This window comes from Bufo gargarizans, chromosome 1, assembly GCF_014858855.1.
Source record: "Bufo gargarizans isolate SCDJY-AF-19 chromosome 1, ASM1485885v1, whole genome shotgun sequence".
NCBI lineage: Eukaryota > Metazoa > Chordata > Amphibia > Anura > Bufonidae > Bufo > Bufo gargarizans.
The window spans coordinates 461,901,361-461,916,255 of NC_058080.1; the positions used below are offsets into that span (position 1 = coordinate 461,901,361).

The 14,895-nt window shown below is 47.6% G+C and overlaps 1 protein-coding gene across 2 annotated transcripts in view; it reads left to right on the forward strand.

The window, feature by feature from the left end:
- The window catches only part of LOC122922407 (annexin A1-like), a 56,176-nt gene that overhangs the window by 16,173 nt on the left and 25,108 nt on the right, over window positions 1–14,895 (forward strand). The gene's annotated exons all lie outside the window — the stretch shown is intronic.

A 14,895-nucleotide genomic window follows, 5' to 3' on the forward strand; every position in this document is an offset into this window, starting at 1 on the left:
CATCCACAGGTCCCCCCATAACAGTGCCATCCACAGATCCCCCATAACAGTGTCATCCACAGATCCCTATAACAGTGCCATCCACAGATCCCCCCATAACAGTGCCATCCATAGATCCCCCCATAACAGTACCATCCACAGATCCCCCAATAACAGTACCATTCACAGATACCCCTATAAAAGTGTCATCCACCGATCCCCCATAACAGTACCATTCACAGATACCCCATAACAGTGTGCCATCCACAGATCCCCCATAACAGTGTCATCCACAGATCCCCCATAACAGTGTCATCCACAGATCCCCCATAACAGTGTCATCCACAGATCCCCCATAACAGTACTATTCACAGATACCCCATAACAGTGTGCCATCCACAGATTCCCCATAACAGTGTCATCCAAAGATCCCCATAACAGTGCCATTCACAGATCCCCCCATAACAGTGCCATCCACAGATCCCCCATAACAGTGCCATCCACAGATCACCCCATAACAGTGCCATCCACAGATCCCCCATAACAGTGCCATTCACTGACCCCCCATAACAGTGTCATCCACAGATCCCCCATAACAGTACCATTCACAGATCCCCCATAACAGTGTGCCATCCACAGATCCTCCATAACAGTGTCATCCAAAGATCCCCATAACAGTGCCATTCACAGATCCCCCCATAACAGTGCCATCCACAGATCCCCCATAACAGTGCCATCCACAGATCCCCCCATAACAGTGCCATCCACAGATCCCCCAATAACAGTACCATTCACAGCTACCCCATAACAGTGTGCCATCCACAGATACCCTCCATAACAGTGCCATCCACAGATCCCCTATAACAGTGTCATCCACAGATCCCCCATAACAGTGTCATCCACAGATCCCCCATAACAGTGCCATTCACAGACCCCCCCATAACAGTGTCATCCACAGATCCCCCATAACAGTACCATTCACAGATACCCCATAACAGTGTGCCATCCACAGATCCCCCATAACAGTGCCATTCACAGATCCCCCCATAACAGTGTCATCAAAAGATCCTTCATAACAGTGTCATCCAAAGATCCCCCATAACAGTGTCATCCAAAGATCCCCCATAACAGTGCCATCCACAGATCCCCCCATAACAGTGCCATCCACAGATCCCCCCATAACAGTGCCATCCACAGATCCCCCCATAACAGTGCCATCCACAGATCCCCCCATAACAGTGCCATCCATAGATCCCCCCATAATAGTGCCATCCATAGATCCCCCCATAACAGTACCATACACAGATCCCCCCATAACAGTACCATACACAGATCCCCCAATGACAGTACCATTCACAGATACCCCCATAACAGTGTCATCCACAGATCCCCATAACAGTACCATTCACAGATACCCCATAACAGTGTGCCATCCACAGATCCCCCATAACAGTGCCATTCACAGATCCCCCCATAACAGTGTCATCCAAAGATCCCCCCATAACAGTGTCATCCAAAGATCCCCCATAACAGTGCCATCCACAGATCCCCCAATAACAGTACCATTCACAGCTACCCCCATAACATTGTGCCATCCACAGATACCCTCCATAACAGTGCCATCCACAGATCCCCCATAACAGTGTCATCCACAGATCCCCCATAACAGTGCCATTCACAGATCCCCCATAACAGTGCCATCCACAGATCCCCCATAACAGTGCCATCCACAGATCCCCCCATAACAGTACCATTAACAGATGCCCCATAACACTGCCATCCACAGTTCTTCCATAACAGTATCATCCGTTTACAATTGCATAACAGTGTCATCCACAGATCCCCCCATAACAGTGCCATCCACAGGTCCCCCCATAACAGTGCCATCCACAGATCCCCCATAACAGTGTCATCCACAGATCCCTATAACAGTGCCATCCACAGATCCCCCATAACAGTGCCATCCATAGATCCCCCCATAACAGTACCATCCACAGATCCCCCTATAAAAGTGTCATCCACCGATCCCCCATAACAGTACCATTCACAGATACCCCATAACAGTGTGCCATCCACAGATCCCCCATAACAGTGTCATCCACAGATCCCCCATAACAGTGTCATCCACAGATCCCCCATAACAGTACTATTCACAGATACCCCATAACAGTGTGCCATCCACAGATCCCCCATAACAGTGTCATCCAAAGATCCCCATAACAGTGCCATTCACAGATCCCCCCATAACAGTGCCATCCACAGATCCCCCATAACAGTGCCATCCACAGATCCCCCCATAACAGTGCCATCCACAGATCCCCCATAACAGTGCCATTCACTGACCCCCCCCATAACAGTGTCATCCACAGATCCCCCATAACAGTACCATTCACAGATCCCCCATAACAGTGTGCCATCCACAGATCCCCCATAACAGTGTCATCCAAAGATCCCCATAACAGTGCCATTCACAGATCCCCATAACAGTGCCATTCACAGATCCCCCCATAACAGTGCCATCCACAGATCCCCCATAACAGTGCCATCCACAGATCCCCCATAACAGTGCCATCCACAGATCCCCCAATAACAGTACCATTCACAGCTACCCCATAACAGTGTGCCATCCACAGATACCCTCCATAACAGTGCCATCCACAGATCCCCTATAACAGTGTCATCCACAGATCCCCCATAACAGTGTCATCCACAGATCCCCCATAACAGTGCCATTCACAGACCCCCCCCCCATAACAGTGTCATCCACAGATCCCCCATAACAGTACCATTCACAGATCCCCCATAACAGTGTGCCATCCACAGATCCCCCATCACAGTTCATTGGTGGCCAGTGCAGCCCCCCCTCCCCTCCCCAGTATTAAATTCATTGGTGGCCAGTGTGGCCTTTCCCCCATCATTGGTGGCAGCGGAGAGTTCCGATCGGTGTCCCAGTTTAATCGCTGGGGCTCCGATCGGGTGCTGCCAGGCAGCAGGGGGCAGTTATGTACACAGTTCTTAGTATATTCTAGATTGAAGCGTCCCTATCACCATGGGAACGCCTCTGTATTAGAATATACTGTCGGATCTGAATTTTCACGATAGTGAAAATTCAGATCTGAAAAAGCTGTTATGCAGACGGATCCGCACTGAACGGATACCATTGTTTGCATTTATAGGTGTGGATCCGTCTGTGCAGATACTAGATCCCCACCAGGTGTGGATCCGCACCTAGCGCAGGTGTGAAAGTAGCCTAAAATAGGGACTCCTGACTTTACATTTAAAGTCAATGGGGGACGGATCCGTTTACAATTGCATAACAGTGTCATCCACAGATCCCCCCATAACAGTGCCATCCACAGATCCCCCCATAACAGTGTCATCAACAGATCCCCCATAACAGTACCATTCACAGATACCCCATAACAGTGTGCCCTCCACAGATCCCCATAACAGTGTCATCCAAAGATCCCCCATAACAGTGCCATTCACAGATCCCCCCATAACAGTGCCATCCACAGATCCCCCCATAACAGTGCCACCCACAGATCCCCCATAACAGTGCCACCCACAGATCCCCCAATAACAGTACCATTCACAGCTACCCCCATAACAGTGTGCCATCCACAGATACCCTCCATAACAGTGCCATCCACAGATCCCCCATAACAGTGTCATCCACAGATCCCCCCCATAACAGTGCCATTCACAGATCCCCCCATAACAGTGCCATTCACAGATCCCCCCCATAACAGTGTCATCCACAGATCCCCCATAACAGTAACATTCACAGATACCCCCATAACAGTGTACCATCAACAGATCCCCCATAACAGTACCATTCACAGATACCCCATAACAGTGTGCCCTCCACAGATCCCCATAACAGTGTCATCCAAAGATCCCCCATATCAGTGCCATTCACAGATCCCCCCATAACAGTGCCATCCACAGATCCCCCCATAACAGTGCCACCCACAGATCCCCCATAACAGTGCCACCCACAGATCCCCCAATAACAGTACCATTCACAGCTACCCCCATAACAGTGTGCCATCCACAGATACCCTCCATAACAGTGCCATCCACAGATCCCCCATAACAGTGTCATCCACAGATCCCCCCCATAACAGTGCCATTCACAGATCCCCCCATAACAGTGCCATTCACAGATCCCCCCCATAACAGTGTCATCCACAGATCCCCCATAACAGTAACATTCACAGATACCCCCATAACAGTGTACCATCCACAGATCCCCCATAACAGTACATCCAAATATCCCCCATAACAGTGCCATCCACAGATCCCCCCATAACAGTGCCATCCACAGATCCCCCCATAACAGTGCCATCCACAGATCCCCCCATATCGCTGGGGCTCCGATCGGATGCTGCCAGGCAGCAGGGGACAGTTATGTACACAGTTCTTAGTATATTCTAGCTTGAAGCGTCCCTATCACCATGGGAATATACTGTCGGATCTGAATTTTCACGATGGTGAAAACTCAGATCTGAAAAAGCTGTTATGCAGACGGATCCGCACTGAACGGATACCATTGTTTGCATTTATAGGTGTGGATCAGTCTGTACAGATACCAGAGGGACCCGCACCTAGCGCAGGTGTGAAAGTAGCCTAAAATAGGGACTCCTGACATTACATTGAAAGTCAATGGGGGACGGATCCGTTTACAATTGCATAACAGTGCCATCCACAGGTCACCCCATAACAGTGCCATCCACAGATCCCCCCATAACAGTGCCATCCACAGATCCCCCCATAACAGTGCCATCCACAGATACCCCCATAACAGTGCCATCCACAGATCCCCCCATAACAGTGCCATCCATAGATCCCCCCATAACAGTGCCATCCATGGATCCCCCCATAACAGTACCATACACAGATCCCCCAATGACAGTACCATTCACAGATACCCCCATAACAGTGTCATCCACAGATCCCCATAACAGTACCATTCACAGATACCCCATAACAGTGTGCCATCCACAGATCCCCCATAACAGTGCCATTCACAGATCCCCCCATAACAGTGTCATCCAAAGATCCCCCCATAACAGTGCCATCCACAGATCCCCCCCATAACAGTGCCATCCACAGATCCCCCAATAACAGTACCATTCACAGCTACCCCCATAACATTGTGTCATCCACAGATACCCTCCATAACAGTGCCATCCACAGATCCCCCATAACAGTGTCATCCACAGATCCCCCATAACAGTGCCATTCACAGATCCCCCCATAACAGTGTCATCCACAGATCCTCCATAACAGTACCATTCACAGATCCCCCATAACAGTGTGCGATCCACAGATCTCCCATAACAGTGTCATCCAAAGATCCCCCCTAACAGTGCCATTCACAGATCCCCCCATAACAGTGCCATCCACAGATCCCCCCATAACAGTGCCATCCACAGATCCCCCATAACAGTGCCATCCACAGATCCCCCATAACAGTGCCATCCACAGATCCCCCCATAACAGTACCATTCACAGATGCCCCATAACACTGCCATCCACAGATCCCCCATAACAGTATCATCCGTTTACAATTGCATAACAGTGTCATCCACAGATCCCCCCATAACAGTGCCATCCATAGATCCCCCCATAACAGTACCATCCACAGATCCCCCAATAACAGTACCATTCACAGATACCCCTATAAAAGTGTCATCCACCGATCCCCCATAACAGTACCATTCACAGATACCCCATAACAGTGTGCCATCCACAGATCCCCCATAACAGTGTCATCCACAGATCCCCCATAACAGTACTATTCACAGATACCCCATAACAGTGTGCCATCCACAGATCCCCCATAACAGTGTCATCCAAAGATCCCCATAACAGTGCCATCCACAGATCCCCCATAACAGTGCCATCCACAGATCCCCCCATAACAGTGCCATCCACAGATCCCCCAATAACAGTACCATTCACAGCTACCCCATAACAGTGTGCCATCCACAGATACCCTCCATAACAGTGCCATCCACAGATCCCCCATAACAGTGTCATCCACAGATCCCCCATAACAGTACCATTCACAGATCCCCCATAACAGTGTGCCATCCACAGATCCCCCATAACAGTGTCATCCAAAGATCCCCCATAACAGTGTGCCCTCCACAGATCCCCCATCACAGTTCAGTGGTGGCCAGTGCAGCCCCCCCTCCCCAGTATTAAATTCATTGGTGGCCAGTGTGGCCTTTCCCCCATCATTGGTGGCAGCGGAGAGTTCCGATCGGTGTCCCAGTTTAATCGCTGGGGCTCCGATCGGGTGCTGCCAGGCAGCAGGGGGCAGTTATGTACACAGTTCTTAGTATATTCTAGCTTGAAGCGTCCCTATCACCATGGGAACGCCTCTGTATTAGAATATACTGTCGGATCTGAATTTTCACGATAGTGAAAACTCAGATCTGAAAAAGCTGTTATGCAGACGGATCCGCACTGAACGGATACCATTGTTTGCATTTTTAGGTGTGGATCAGTCTGTGCAGATACCAGAGGGACCCGCACCTAGCGCAGGTGTGAAAGTAGCCTAAAATAGGGACTCCTAACTTTACATTGAAAGTCAATGGGGGACGGATCCGTTTACAATTGCATAACAGTGTCATCCACAGATCCCCCCATAACAGTGCCATCCACAGGTCCCCCCATAACAGTGCCATCCACAGATCCCCCCATAACAGTGCCATCCACAGATCCCCCCATAACAGTGCCATCCACAGATCCCCCCATAACAGTGCCATCCATAGATCCCCCCATAACAGTGCCATCCATAGATCCCCCCATAACAGTACCATACACAGATCCCCCAATGACAGTACCATTCACAGATACCCCCATAACAGTGTCACCCACAGATCCCCATAACAGTGTCATCCACAGATCCCCATAACTTTACCATTTAGATACCCCATAACAGTGTGCCATCCACAGATCCCCCATAACAGTGCCATTCACAGATCCCCCCATAACAGTGTCATCAAAAGATCCCCCATAACAGTGTCATCCAAAGATCCCCCATAACAGTGTCATCCAAAGATCCCCCATAACAGTGCCATCCACAGATCCCCCCATAACAGTGCCATCCACAGATCCCCCCATAACAGTGCCATCCACAGATCCCCCCATAACAGTGCCATCCACAGATCCCCCCATAACAGTGCCATCCATAGATCCCCCCATAATAGTGCCATCCATAGATCCCCCCATAACAGTACCATACACAGATCCCCCCAAAACAGTACCATACACAGATCCCCCAATGACAGTACCATTCACAGATACCCCCATAACAGTGTCATCCACAGATCCCCATAACAGTACCATTCACAGATACCCCATAACAGTGTGCCATCCACAGATCCCCCATAACAGTGCCATTCACAGATCCCCCCATAACAGTGTCATCCAAAGATCCCCCCATAACAGTGTCATCCAAAGATCCCCCATAACAGTGCCATCCACAGATCCCCCAATAACAGTACCATTCACAGCTACCCTCATAACATTGTGCCATCCACAGATACCCTCCATAACAGTGCCATCCACAGATCCCCCATAACAGTGTCATCCACAGATCCCCCATAACAGTGCCATTCACAGATTCCCCATAACAGTGCCATCCACAGATCCCCCATAACAGTGCCATCCACAGATCCCCCCATAACAGTACCATTCACAGATGCCCCATAACACTGCCATCCACAGATCCCCCATAACAGTATCATCCGTTTAGAATTGCATAACAGTGTCATCCACAGATCCCCCCATAACAGTGCCATCCACAGGTCCCCCCATAACAGTGCCATCCACAGATCCCCCATAACAGTGTCATCCACAGATCCCTATAACAGTGCCATCCACAGATCCCCCCATAACAGTGCCATCCATAGATCCCCCCATAACAGTACCATCCACAGATCCCCCAATAACAGTACCATTCACAGATACCCCTATAAAAGTGTCATCCACCGATCCCCCATAACAGTACCATTCACAGATACCCCATAACAGTGTGCCATCCACAGATCCCCCATAACAGTGTCATCCACAGATCCCCCATAACAGTGTCATCCACAGATCCCCATAACAGTGTCATCCACAGATCCCCCATAACAGTACTATTCACAGATACCCCATAACAGTGTGCCATCCACAGATCCCCCATAACAGTGTCATCCAAAGATCCCCATAACAGTGCCATTCACAGATCCCCCCATAACAGTGCCATCCACAGATCCCCCATAACAGTGCCATCCACAGATCCCCCCATAACAGTGCCATCCACAGATCCCCCATAACAGTGCCATTCACTGACCCCCCATAACAGTGTCATCCACAGATCCCCCATAACAGTACCATTCACAGATCCCCCATAACAGTGTGCCATCCACAGATCCCCCATAACAGTGTCATCCAAAGATCCCCATAACAGTGCCATTCACAGATCCCCCCATAACAGTGCCATCCACAGATCCCCCATAACAGTGCCATCCACAGATCCCCCCATAACAGTGCCATCCACAGATCCCCCAATAACAGTACCATTCACAGCTACCCCATAACAGTGTGCCATCCACAGATACCCTCCATAACAGTGCCATCCACAGATCCCCTATAACAGTGTCATCCACAGATCCCCCATAACAGTGTCATCCACAGATCCCCCATAACAGTGCCATTCACAGACCCCCCCATAACAGTGTCATCCACAGATCCCCCATAACAGTACCATTCACAGATCCCCCATAACAGTGTGCCATCCACAGATCCCCCATAACAGTGTCATCCAAAGATCCCCCATAACAGTGCCATCCACAGATCCCCCATCACAGTTCATTGGTGGCCAGTGCAGCCCCCCCTCCCCTCCCCAGTATTAAATTCATTGGTGGCCAGTGTGGCCTTTCCCCCATCATTGGTGGCAGCGGAGAGTTCCGATCGGTGTCCCAGTTTAATCGCTGGGGCTCCGATCGGGTGCTGCCAGGCAGCAGGGGGCAGTTATGTACACAGTTCTTAGTATATTCTAGCTTGAAGCGTCCCTATCACCATGGGAACGCCTCTGTATTAGAATATACTGTCGGATCTGAATTTTCACGATAGTGAAAACTCAGATCTGAAAAAGCTGTTATGCAGACGGATCCGCACTGAACGGATATCATTGTTTGCATTTATAGGTGTGGATCAGTCTGTACAGATACCAGAGGAACCCTGCACCTAGCGCAGGTGTGAAAGTAGCCTAAAATAGGGACTCCTAACTTTACATTGAAAGTCAATGGGGGACGGATCCGTTTACAATTGCATAACAGTGTCATCCACAGATCCCCCCATAACAGTGCCATCCACAGGTCCCCCCATAACAGTGCCATCCACAGATCCCCCATAACAGTGCCATCCACAGATCCCCCCATAACAGTGCCATCCACAGATCCCCCCATAACAGTGCCATCCATAGATCCCCCCATAACAGTGCCATCCATAGATCCCCCCATAACAGTACCATCCATAGATCCCCCCATAACAGTACCATACACAGATCCCCAATGACAGTACCATTCACAGATACCCCCATAACAGTGTCATCCACAGATCCCCATAAAAGTACCATTCACAGATACCCCAAAACAGTGTGCCATCCACAGATCCCTCATAACAGTGCCATTCACAGATCCCCCATAACAGTGTCATCCAAAGATCCCCCCATAACAGTGTCATCAAAAGATCCCCCATAACAGTGCCATCCACAGATCCCCCAATAACAGTACCATTCACAGCTACCCCCATAACATTGTGCCATCCACAGATACCCTCCATAACAGTGCCATCCACAGATCCCCCATAACAGTGTCATCCACAGATCCCCCATAACAGTGCCATTCACAGATCCCCCCATAACAGTGTCATCCACAGATCCCCCATAACAGTACCATTCACAGATCCCCCATAACAGTGTGCGATCCACAGATCCCCTATAACAGTGTCATCCAAAGATCCCCCATAACCGTGCCATCCACAGATCCCCCCATAACAGTGCCATCCACAGATCCCCCATAACAGTGCCATCCACAGATCCCCCATAACAGTGCCATCCACAGATCCCCCCATAACAGTACCATTCACAGATGCCCCATAACAGTGCCATCCACAGATCCCCCATAACAGTATCATCCGTTTACAATTGCATAACAGTGTCATCCACAGATCCCCCCATAACAGTGTCATCCACAGATCCCCCATAACAGTACCATTCACAGATCCCCCCATAACAGTGCCATCCATAGATCCCCCCATAACAGTACCATCCACAGATCCCCCCAATAACAGTACCATTCACAGATCCCCCCAATAACAGTGCCATCCACAGATCCCCCAATAACAGTACCATTCACAGCTACCCCAATAACAGTGTGCCATCCACAGATACCCTCCATAACAGTGCCATCCACAGATCCCCCATAACAGTGCCATCCACAGATCCCCCATAACAGTACCATTCACAGATGCCCCTATAACATTGCCATCCACAGATCCCCCATAACAGTATCATCCACAGATCCCCCCATAACAGTGCCATCCACAGATCCCCCCCATAACAGTGCCATCCACAGATCCCCCATCACAGTGCCAGCACTACTGTTCTAGCGCCCGTTATTGTAACGGGCTTAATGTCTAGTTCACTATAAAAATAGCTAATATTTTGATCAAAATTCCTGGGCTCCTTGGTCCAAGCAAGGTGTTCTCTTTTGAGAACCTACTTTAAAATGATAAAATGATATCTCCTGGACTTATGCCTCAAACTAATTCAGGGAACGTAGGATTTAGCTATATGCTTTAAATGAGCCTTGGAAATTAGGGTGGTAACATAGAAGCATTATGTACAATGCTAAAAGAGAAACAAAGTTAGTCAGAATGCTGTCATAATCTTACCTGTCTGCTGCTGAGCCACGTCACCTGGTGACACAACAGCATCCTTGGCAACATGATGCAATACTCTGTTTCTCCCTGCAGCGGGCATGTGCTGGAGGAGTTTAGCAGTAAGCCGATTGCTCAGCTGCTCTATTCCTGTGTGCCAGTGTTTCTAACTAATGAAGCGCTTATCAGGTGCTGATCCAGGGACTCGATGCTCTATTTAAACCCTTTACTGTCCATACATCAGCGCCAGTAATAGTCTTGTTTGGACTCACTAGATAGTTTCCCGGTTCTTGTTTCTGTGCTGATTTGGATTGCTCGTGTTTTTGACCGCTGCTCGTCCTTTGACAACTCTCTCGTTTTTGTACTGCTTTGTCCTCCTGGTTCTGACCCATTTATGTATGACTCTGCCTTTGTGTCATTTGTCTCTAGGTGCTTGTCTGTCTCTACACCTTAGTAGCATAGGGATTGTCGACAAGTTGCGTTCTTGCTACCTAGGGTTTGCACTGCAAGTAGAAAGCGGGCTGGGTTCTAGGTTAGTGCTCACTGCCCATGTCTTGTCCCTACCTACAGGTGTTGCACACATACAGTAATAAAATAAATAAAGGTGGCACTGTTGGGGCTGAAATACAAAGGCAAGCTCACAATGCAACAGGACTCTGCAAAACTGAATACATGGATTAGACATTTTGCTAATGTTATATTCATTATATAAAATTAACAAGGTACTTAGCAACTGTGGTTTGATGAAAATAAATGAGTCCGTCCACTATGACAAGATGAACTTTTTCATTTGTGTCAAAAAGGGGTGTGAAGTTCATATTATCCAAAATTAGATTAATTTACTGTTATATTTTAACCCCTTTTGGACTGGGACAATTTTCATTTTTGCATCCAAGACCCATAACTTTATGTTCACAGACCCATAGGAGGGCTTATTTTTATTTAACATAGCTTGCATTGGAAAATAAAAAGATCCTTTGTGAAGTGAAAAAACACAATTCCTAAAATTAGCGGGCGGTAGGGGGGTTATGTGTACTGTGTGCTACAAATGACATGATAGGCATATTCTGAGGGTTTTCTATTATGTTTTACTACTCTAAAAATTAAAACCTAATATGTTTTATTTAGTTTCTATTGGTACCATTTTAACCACTTCACTACCGAGCCACTTTTCACCTTAAATCCCAGGCCGAATTTAGCAAATCTGACATGTGTCACTGTATGTGGTAATAACTTTAAAACACTTTTACTTATCCAGGCCATTCTGAGATTGTTTTCTTATCACATATTGTACTTCATGACACTGGTAAAATTGAGCAAAAAAATGTAACTTTTATTTATAAAAAAATACCACTTTTACCAAATATTTGGAAAGACTAGCAAATTTCCAAATTTCAATTTCTCAATTTTTTTTAATACATAGCAATAACTCCAAAAATAGTTATTACTTTACATTCCCCTTATGTGTACTTCATGTTTGGATCATTTTGTGAATGCCATTTTATTTGCAGACGTTAGAAAGCTTAGAAATTTAGAAGCAAATCTTGATTTTTAGGAAAATTTCCAAAACCCACTTTTTAAAGGGATTCTATCACCTGCTTTTAGCATTTTAAGCTGGCACCATCGCTATGTTGACTAAAGTACCTTATTTCCAGGACTCTTCTTTTTACTTATTTTCGTTTGGTAGTTTTGATATAAAAGTGATTTTTATGTTATGCTAATTAGGGTCCAAGGTGTCCAGAGGGGCGTTTTTTTCACTGCAGTGCCCAAGAACGCCTCCTGATCATCAAAACACCTCCTACAGCCCGGCAAACGGATCTGCCCCCTCCACACGTCATAATCTACCTTATAGAAATGCCCCGTCCTCCTTCCTGTCTGCGGCCAGAAAACTCTCCTTTTTTCACTTTATTTTTTGTCCCACTCTGGTACTTCAACTTTTGGGGGTCTGCTCCCCTTTACAATGCATCACAATACCTCTGTATTGTAATGAATTGGCTGTAAGTGTATTACCACTGTAATACACTTACAGCCTGCTTGCCTATGAGATCAAGGGGGCTGGATCTCACAGGCTCTCCCGGAAGGCAGCCACAATGCCTAAGGAAGGCATTGGGCTGCCTTCCCTTCCATGGGGTCCCTGTCACAGCAGCGCGAGGACCCCATGGACACCAGCATCTGTGAGGATACCGCACGTGCTGCAGTTAGTGCTGACCGTGGTCGTGCAAGGGTTAATGCGTCGGCATCTGTGATTTCACCAATGCCGGCGCATACAGCAGGGGTCAGTGACAGCCGAACCCCTGCCTCTGATTGTGCGCGCGCAGCTTCTGCAGCCGCCCTATCAGCGCGCTACATGTACGGTGCTGGTATCCTAAGGGTTAAGGTACATCACTTTTGGGGTGGGGTGGTGGGAACTGTGATTAAAAAACCACACTCTCCTGTACTTGCTATACAGGGAGTGCAGAATTATTAGGCAAGTTGTATTTTTGAGGATTAATTTTATTATTGAACAACAACCATGTTCTCAATGAACCCAAAAAACTCATTAATATCAAAGCTGAATATTTTTGGAAGTAGTTTTTAGTTTGTTTTTAGTTTTAGCTATTTTAGGGGGATATCTGTGTGTGCAGGTGACTATTACTGTGCATAATTATTAGGCAACTTAACAAAAAACAAATATATACCCATTTCAATTATTTATTTTTACCAGTGAAACCAATATAACATCTCAACATTCACAAATATACATTTCTGACATTCAAAAACAAAACAAAAACAAATCAGTGACCAATATAGCCACCTTTCTTTGCAAGGACACTCGAAAGCCTGCCATCCATGGATTCTGTCAGTGTTTTGATCTGTTCACCATCAACATTGCGTGCAGCAGCAACCACAGCCTCCCAGACACTGTTCAGAGAGGTGTACTGTTTTCCCTCCTTGTAAATCTCACATTTGATGATGGACCACAGGTTCTCAATGGGGTTCAGATCAGGTGAACAAGGAGGCCATGTCATTAGATTTTCTTCTTTTATACCCTTTCTTGCCAGCCACGCTGTGGAGTACTTGGACGCGTGTGATGGAGCATTGTCCTGCATGAAAATCATGTTTTTCTTACCTTGCAGACTTCTTCCTGTACCACTGCTTGAAGAAGGTGTCTTCCAGAAACTGGCAGTAGGACTGGGAGTTGAGCTTGACTCCATCCTCAACCCGAAAAGGCCCCACAAGCTCATCTTTGATGATACCAGCCCAAACCAGTACTCCACCTCCACCTTGCTGGCGTCTGAGTCGGACTGGAGCTCTCTGCCCTTTACCAATCCAGCCACGGGTCCATCCATCTGGCCCATCAAGACTCACTCTCATTTCATCAGTCCATAAAACCTTAGAAAAATCAGTCTTGAGATATTTCTTGGCCCAGTCTTGACGTTTCAGCTTGTGTGTCTTGTTCAGTGGTGGTCGTCTTTCAGCCTTTCTTACCTTGGCCATGTCTCTGAGTATTGCACACCTTGTGCTTTTGGGCACTCCAGTGATGTTGCAGCTCTGAAATATGGCCAAACTGGTGGCAAGTGGCATCTTGGCAGCTGCACGCTTGACTTTTCTCAGTTCATGGGCAGTTATTTTGCGCCTTGGTTTTTCCACACGCTTCTTGCGACCCTGTTGACTATTTTGAATGAAACGCTTGATTGTTCGATGATCACGCTTCAGAAGCTTTGCAATTTTAAGAGTGCTGCATCCCTATGCAAGATATCTCACTATTTTTGACTTTTCTGAGCCTGTCAAGTCCTTCTTTTGACCCATTTTGCCAAAGGAAAGGAAGTTGCCTAATAATTATGCACACCTGATATAGGGTGTTAAAGTCATTAGACCACACCCCTTCTCATTACAGAGATGCACATCACCTAATATGCTTAATTGGTAGAAGGCTTTCGAGCCTATACAGCTTGGAGTAAGACAACATGCATAAAGAGGATGATGTGG